General features: G+C 42.1%; 1 long non-coding RNA gene across 1 annotated transcript in view; it reads left to right on the forward strand.

The window, feature by feature from the left end:
• The first annotated feature begins 724 nt into the window (after window positions 1-724).
• Window positions 725-8,945, forward strand: part of LOC107054724 — a 125,666-nt gene continuing 117,445 nt past the window's right edge. Inside the window, exon 1 of the long non-coding RNA XR_006931718.1 lies at window positions 725-766. This is a non-coding gene — a long non-coding RNA (uncharacterized LOC107054724). The remainder of the gene's footprint in view (window positions 767-8,945) is intronic.

Consider the following 8,945-nt stretch of genomic DNA (forward strand, 5'->3'; position numbering starts at 1 on the left):
ACACAATTATTATTGAAATGTGAATGCATCCATTTCAAGGGAAAACTTGAAAGTCTGAGACATGAAGGGGAGGTTGAACTAATGAATAATATTATTGATGGTACTGAAAATCCCAAGAGCTAGGTCATACAGCTTTTATGGATGAGTGACCATTAATTGTGGCAGGGGTAAGTAAAGTAGGCAGTAAGAAAGCAGCAGACATCACTAGATCTAGTTGAGTCAGGTAAAAAGAGAGCATCAAAAACTTACAATTTGAGGAAGAAGCCTATTAGCCTATATTCATCAGTGACACAGGACTGTAAGTTTAACACAATTTAAGGATAAACAATAGAACTACATTTTGGAGATCAGTCAGCTGAGTGTAGAGTACCGGTACTTCCTGGTCCTGGAAGTTTGTCCACAAAATGCAGCTTATTATCATTCTTTTTAAAAACAACAAACTGGGACAAAATATGCATTTTCTAGAGCTGATTGGTACACTCATTTTAAAAAAATCATTTTTTCTGTGGTGTGCATCTTGTAAATACCATTGTCAGCCACGCTATCAGAAGGGTGTGCTTGGGAACATCAGTCTGGCCTGTAAACTTTCAGTGTATGTGGCATGATGTAGGAAACAGACTCATTCTGCTGTTCCCTGGGTAAAAGGAGAGCTCCCAGGAATGTTGGCAGATGATAAGCAGAAATGCCAGAACACTAATCCTTCAGAGCAAATCTTCTCATTGCTACACTTTGACTAACATGTTGCTGTGAACAGGACCTGGAAATGGTAAGGACACACTTTCTTTATTAGATTTGATAAGTACTGGATCAGATTAAATTAATTACAGGGAACATCTTCCATATTCCCTACAGAACATGTCTGTTAAATGTGGAGCTTCACATGTTGTCGTGTCTTCTAAAGATGTCCACTAGGAATCTGTTTGAAAGTTTGTGATAAAAAAATTCATGTGCTGAGAAAGAAGGGTGGGAAGAGATAGAAGATTTTGAATTGATCTCTTGAGAAAAAACAATAATGGCCATTAATATGAGCTGTGGACTAATTCTCCAGTAATAATGACAGTTGGGACTAACACTTTGCCTACCAATGCATGCCAATGAAAGTTGCAGTTTCTTGGGCTTAATGTAAATTTCATGAGGATATTATTGATGATGACTAGCTGGTGTCACAGTTCAGACAAGGCAGCAGCGGAGATGACCATGCTCTTTCCTAATCCTGCTCCTGCCTTCAAGAACTAGTACCAGCAATACCTTGTTCGTTTTCAGTGTAATAAGACTGCATAAAAAGGAAAGCAAATATTCCACGTCCTCACATAGGGGTCTTGTATACACACACAGTCTTCTCTTTCTAGAAATAACTCTGTTTCTCACATAAACTAAAAGCAAATTGGTCCCTTGGAAAGGTCCTGAAGCAGCCATCTGAAACTATAAAGGAATATAAATGTGCAAACTGTGATTAAAGATAGGCGTTACTGTACCATCAGGATTTACAGTTCAGACAGTATTAAGTGACTCTTAGATGAAGATGGTGACATTCAGGATACCCTTTCCTTCACACACTCAAGCAGCTGAGTGACTCCAGTTACAGAACAGGTGAGTATAGTGAAAAAGTCTGGAAGCCTCTGGGTAAGGTGCAGAAAGCAGAGGAACAACAGGTGGCCAAAAGTCAGAGAAGGACAGGCAGGCAGATGGAAGGGAAAATAGAGTTACTAATATGATACTAACATTTAGACTCAGATGACTCCAGAGATGATGTTAAGTGGCATGTTCCTTAGCTGACCCTTCATCTGTCACAAAATTGGTGAGGTGTCATGAGATGCATGTAACCCTGATGTGTGACTCTCAATCTCAATACATGGAAAGTACAACTAAACTGTTATTTGCCTGAACTTTATGTGATTATTTCCCATTCATTTTAAGCTGTAAAGACCATTTTACTCAATCACTGCTTTACCAAGCACACAGATGTAACCTTTGACTTACTCATCCACGCTGTCAAGTCGCTCATGCTCTGCTGCTCCCTTGGGGACTTTTCCAGCTGAGCTGCACTCTCCTGGAGCAGGGTGACCTCTAGGGGTTTCTAGGCAAATCTGACAAAGATTTGGGGCGTTGGTGCTCTGTACCATGCTCTACCTTGCACGTTTGCTGTCCTTGGATATTACTACTAGTACCCCCATCCTGAACTCTTCCTGTATGTTGAATCATATGTTCCTAGCAGTACTGCCTTGTCTTCCACAGGGATATCCACATAAGTAGAATAAATTGTTTTAACTGACTTCTTATTCTCTCCTTCATGAGAAATGCATGATCTTTCACAACTAGTAAGTACATCCAGGGTTCAAAAAGACTTGTGAATGGAACTGATTAATTTGGTTTGTCAGAATTCACTCAATAGAAGCTTCTTTCTTTAGAACAGGAATATTTTCAGTTAATCCTAATTCCATTAATAAAACAGTCATTTACATCGCTGAGCTCCAGATTGTCATACTCCTGAGAGCCTTTGCAATCCATGTAGCCCTACCGGAGTCCATACACCAACTGAATCTGTGTCAAACTTTCTCTCGGAGCTGTTCATACATGGTATTTATAGGCCAACGTTTATTTTTTCTAAGATCAGTGGCCTCTACATTACTTATCAGCCAGTTGACAGCCCGACTCTACAGGGTGTTTATAAAGCTGATTATAATACTGAAGATATGGCATTGAACTACAGACACATGGGATAGGAAATATAGTTTCATTTAGATGAATTAATGAGAGTATTTTCCTGAAATAAATGAGGAACAGTTCCAGATTCACAAGACCTTAAGAAATATTTAAGACATAATACTTATGGACTTCTACTGGTCAAATGCAACCTGGTGGCACCTGCAGGTTGAGCAGTTAATAGGGGGAGGTATCCCTGCCTATAGCAGAGGATTGAAACTAGATGATCTTAAAGGTCCCTTCCAACCCAAATGATTCTATGATTACCATTGTACATGTACAGCCTGTTAATCACTGATACAGTTTAATATTTAACTTTTAAAAATAATCTGTATGAAAACTTCTATTTTTAGTATTAGTACTCATCTTCTATTCAAAGAAAGGATCAAATCAAAGACGCAAAGTCTTTGACAGCATGGTGTATAAAATTTCTTTGGAAAATAACACCATGCCTTTGCATATGAATGCTATTAATTGTGCCCATCTGATTCCACTGAGATTTTTTTTTTCGAGTTGTTGAACAAAAGGAAAGCAGACAGAAAACAAATTGTTTTGTAGCAACACCAACTCAATCTGTTTTTTAGTTTAGTAACCGCAAAAATAGATTTGAACTGGCATAAGCATATAACTTTTCCCAAAACTGTACTGTGTACTGAATTCTCTTTTTCCTCAGAAACACTAAATCCTAAATTGCTAGTTTTTTGATCCTTGGACATTTTCATTTGCCCAAGATGCTTAAAATGACCTTAACCATTGCTTAGAAAGAAAAACAAAGATAGGGTCTTTCGTATTTTCTTATGTTCTGCCATGTGCTTACATCGCCTTTCATTAATAAACTAAATGAAACAGTGTTATAATGATGTAATAATTAATATAATTAATTAGTAAATAATAAAATAATTAATGTAATGGTTATAATTGTTCATATAATTGTAACTGTACCAACTTTGCATATTTAAAATAGCCTCAAGTCTATCAGTTCTTAAAAAAAAAAAACCAACCAAATCTTCTTGTCACCACTGTGTGCCTTTGTCTCCTGTTCCTTACCCTCTCCTGTCACCCTTACCTATTGTACTCTCCCAAACCCAACGTCTGTTTTCCTTATTCTTCTGCCCCTGAAGCTGGCATCAATTTGTATTCCCAAATGTCCTCATCACTTTTTAATATTCTTTCCTTTCACATGCAGCCAGTTTTCCACCCCATATCCCAGACATCTCAACCTCTGTTAATTCTCACCTTATCTCAGATCTCATTTGTGCGTCCTCATTCCTCCTTGGAGAGGCGATCCACACAGACAAGGGCATGAAGCCCAACTCACGCAAACAATGCAACTGTCTCTGCTTCTTAACCTTCCAAAGTTATCTCCTCTTGCAGTTGTGGCTAGCTCGTCTCCATGGAATTAGAGAGAAAACTTCACCCTTATGAAGGAGAGTATTTTAAGAACACTGCATCAAGAGTGCACTTCTGTGCCTGCAGACTTGTCTGCACAGAGAACTGAAGTCTGGAACTTCTCCCTTGGGCCAGGGACAATATCTTTGAGGGATGCTGTCACCCAGATCCTGCCTCACACGGAGTCTACACATGCTATCACAGTACAATCAGCATTAACTGTAGGCATAGTCTTTGGGCGTATCTTCATTACCGGTTAGTGTCACACAGTTTGGTTGTACCATGGAGTGGTTCTGGAACACATTAACTGATTGCCTCTGGTTAGACATGAAATCAAATTACTATTCTGCTTTGAGAACACATGGACAGGGCAGGAATCTGTGTGGAGAGGGCTGAGGCAGGAGCCAGACCTGCACCCTGTCTTCAGTGGCATTTTTAGGGAGGGTTTACCAATTGATTTACATTTTGGATGAGCATGGCCCCAGTGGGCCAACCCTAGCAGGATTCAGGAATTGCCTCTGCCCCTGGAGAAGGGCAGCTATTGCTGCTCCCTCCCCCTTCCTGGTGGGCACTGCACCAGCACCCTTGGTCTTGCCAATGCTGGCTGTGCATTGTCCTGTGGGGGGCTGCAGGAGCTGTGCTTGCAATTGCAGGGCTTTACTCTGTCCTGCCAGCAACTGTCTGGTGGATTTGGTTCCCAGGAAGCCATCAATCACCTGCCTACCTGCTCCTTCTGCACCTGTGTGGGCAGGGCCACAGGGCCCTGCAGCTGTTAGGCCTCCAGCTGCTGATAAAGCTTGCCTCATTTGTACAGTTTCAGCCCAGGATAGTGCAGTAAACCCTCCAAATCTTTCTAGGATGAGAATATTTCTTGTGTTGGCACATCACAGTAGCTTTCTTTCACATTTTGAGATGTGGAGGGAGACCTCATGGCAGTCTACAGCTTCCTCTTGAGGGGAGTGGCAGGGGAGGTTCTGATCTTTCCTCTTAGGGGATGATCAAAATGACTTGTGGGAATGGCACGTAATGAAAAATCTCTCCACAGAGAGGGTGACTGAACAGGCAGTGCAGGGAGGTGGTCACAGCAGCAAGCCTGGCACAGTTTGATAAGCATTTGGAAAACACTCTCAGATATATGGTTTGATTTGGGGGCAGTGCTATGTGGAGGCAAGAGATGGACTCAAGAGCTTTATGGACCCCTTCCAACTCAGGATATTCAGTGATTTTGTCCACCTCCAGCCAGCATTTTACAAGACATGGATATTTAAGGAAGGCATGACCTGTCTAAGCAGGCTGTTAACAATCCGTCCCTCCAGAAGACTCTTCGCAAAGATGGAGAGCCAAGTACACCTGGTAGTGCAGCCTCTGTTCCCTCTCACTTGACAGTTGTGCATCATCCTTCGGGATAGATCAGATCTTTTCCACTGGGCACATGCAGAAATCTGATTTTAGGCCCATCTACAAGGTCCAGATCTCTGTGACTAGTTTCTTAGCTGTTAAAACATCCATTAAGACATTTTACAAATTTCCAGTGAATAATGTATCTTCTTGCAGAGGTGCAGCTTGCCCTTTTCCTTCCATTCAAATGTCTTAGAAATTCTCCCTAAGAGGGAAACTGTGTTTAATGGCGGCCTGGACTATTTTGTTCTGCACTCTTCTGGAAGTGCAGAATCACCTCTCTCACTCCGCTGCCCACACCTTGTGGAGCTCAGAGGGTTGAGATAACAACAGATCTGACCAGAACACATTACAACAAAATTGTTATAAGTGTAGAGTAGCTAAACAGCTGCTGGACAGAATACTGATCTTTTCATTCACTGTTGTTTTATTTGCTTTCAGGGATGTTTTTCTTAACTCTGACCATGTTACTTATTACCTCTGAGAGCTGACTTAGGCTTCTTTATGGTTTTGCCAAACTGAATATAGCATGTTCGCATGTTATACAAGTCATGGGTTGTATTCAATATTGCCACTATTATCTGACTACAGGAACCTTACTGCAGAAATTCGTATCAAGTACACTCTCTACTCCAGGCAAGCTAAAACAGTTGTTAAAAATTTTGAATATACTTGAGGAGTTCAAATAGGCATGATCTTATTGCTATGTCTCCTCTATGTGTATCCTGTTTTATTTATGGTTAAGAAATTATTCAAAAATACTACCCAGAGATCTGCCCTAAGGCAAGATGACTCTGAGTGGTAAGGTTTGTGGGAGGATATGGGCAGATGATCACTTCTGATGGATCAGCAACTCACCCCTGAACAAGTGCAGAAGCCTAAACAGCTGACAGAACATTTTTTAAAGTTATTCCCTGATCCTGGTAATGTCAAAGACTAGCAGCACTGTGTTGGTGCCTGGCCTGAACCAATTAAACACTATTCATCGTTAGTCAGCATCCTCAAAAGGAAGAAAGTGTCTCTGGATCTGACTCAATCCCAGTGACAGCCCTGTGACTGAACCAACCTCTGCAATAGGCCCCGAGGCTGAGCCAGAGAACCAGTCAATGCCAGTGTCAGTTGCCCCTATAAGCAACAGGAAAAAAATGGCAATGAAAATCAGGTTGTTTAGTAAGAAAAGAAACTCTTACTAAGATGGAAGATGAAAATGAAGCAGATGAAGCAGGGCTGTCACAAAAACAGGAGGAGGAGAGAGACAGCAACCATCTGAGCTCTAATGTTAGATGAACTGCGAGATATGCAAAGAAATTTCAGCCATAGTTATAGTGAGCACATTGCCACCTGGCTGCTCAAGTGCTGAGATAATGGAGACAGTAGTCTGGATTTAGTGGGCAGTGAAACCAAATGGCTGGGATATGAGACAGCTGGCACTGACAAAGCAATAGGAAAAGGGACATAGACCTTCACCCTGTGGTGCAACTCTCATCAGCCATGAAGGAAAGATATCCTTCAAGGAAGTGTTGATATTTAACCCAGGAAAATGGACCACCATAGAGAAAGGTGTCCAGTACCTAAGGGAACCAGTGTGGTAGAGATAATAAATGATATTAACTTGGACAATAATATATTATTCCAAGATCCATATAACATCAATTGCACACAGTAGTGTGAGATGTAGATGTGTAGAGAATGCACCACAACTTGTTCTGGATGCCATCTCCAAGCAATTGGAACTGAAGATCAGGAGTATTCAACATGGATTCAGTAAGAGGAAATCATCGTCAGCCAACCTGATAGCTTTCTATTATATCATCACTGGCTGGGTAGAGGAGGGGAGAGCAATGAATGTTGAGTACCTTGACATCATCAAGGCATGTGCCACTGTCTCCCACAACATCCTTGTTATTAAACTTAGAAAGTGGTGGGATAGATGAGTGGATGGTAAGATGGATTATGAACTGGCTGGCTGATAGAGTTTAGAGGGCTTTCATTAGCAGCATAGAGTCTGGTTGGAGGCCTGTAACTAGCAGTGTTCCCCAAGTGTCAGTGCTGTGTCCAGTCTTGTTCAACATAGTCATCGGTGACCATAGGGATAGGGTCCATCCTCGGAAGGTTTCATGATGATACAAAGCTGGGAGGAGTGGCCGACACACCAGAATTCTGTGCTGCCGTTCAGCGAGACCTGAACAGACTGGAGAGCTGGTCAGGGAAGAACTTGATGAGATTTAAAAAGAGCAAGTAAGTCTTGCACTTGGGGAGGAAAAGCTCTGTTCATCAGTACAGGTTAGGGGATGACCTGCTGGAAAGTAGCTCTGTGGAGGAGAACCTGGAGGTCCAGGTGGACAACAGATTGGCCATGAGTCAACAGTGTGCCCTTGAGGTCAAGAAGGACAATGATATCCTGGGGTGCAGGATATCATACCTCTTCCTCTGGTCTGCCCTGGTGAGGTCATATTTAGTATGTTATGTCTAGGTCCGGGCTTCCCATTTGAAAAAAGACAAGGATCTCCTAGAAGGTATCCAGTAGAGGGCTACAAAGACGATTAAGGGCCTGGACCATCTCCCATATGAGGAAGGATTGAGGAAACTGGTTCTGTTCAGCCTGGGGAAAATAAGACTGAGGGGGGATCTGATTAATGTTTATAAATATCCAAAAACAGACATGGGACGCAAATGGATGATGCCAGGCTCTTCTCAGTAGTGTGTAGTGATAGGACAAGGAGCAATGGCAAAAACTTGAACATAGGAAGTTCCATGCAAACATGAAGAAGAACTTCTTTATGGTAAGAGTGACAGAGCACTGGAACAGGCTGTCCAGAGAGATTGTGAATCTCCTTCTATGGAGATCTTCAAGACCTGTCCGGACATCTACCTGTGCAGCCTATTGTAGAGTATCTGCTTTAGCAGAGAGGTTGAACTTGATGACCTCTTGAGATCCCTTTCAATCCCTGTAATTCTGTGATTCTGTCATCACCGTATGCCAGCATTCTGACAGCAATGATCTTGAAAGACAGCAAAATACCAATGGTTACTGAAGTGGCTAGCCCACTTTGACAATATGAAGAAAATCTCTTCCTTCCTACCAGCCTGTGTCTCAGCTGTAGACAAACTGGTTAAATGGCCCAAAAAAAGGAGAGCATGTTTTCTCCTGCACCTGTACAAACCACTTGAGGGACAAGAGTAAGTGGGTACACACTATGTGCCATCCTATGGTTTTACCCGCATGACCATGGAGAGGATATGAGGAAGCAGGATGGAAAACCCACCTCAAATCTACAGGCACATGTACATGAATTACAAGGGAAAAACCATCACAAGAGAGTGTTATTCCAGGAAAATGGCTGCTGTAGTTTCCAGTGGGCCAATCCAGACTGCTCTGGCACAGGGAGAGCTCCTGAACCTGCATTAAGTTGACGACATCATTAAGTGAGGCAACACAGCAGAGAAAGTTTTTC

This window comes from Gallus gallus, chromosome 18, assembly GCF_016699485.2.
Source record: "Gallus gallus isolate bGalGal1 chromosome 18, bGalGal1.mat.broiler.GRCg7b, whole genome shotgun sequence".
NCBI lineage: Eukaryota > Metazoa > Chordata > Aves > Galliformes > Phasianidae > Gallus > Gallus gallus.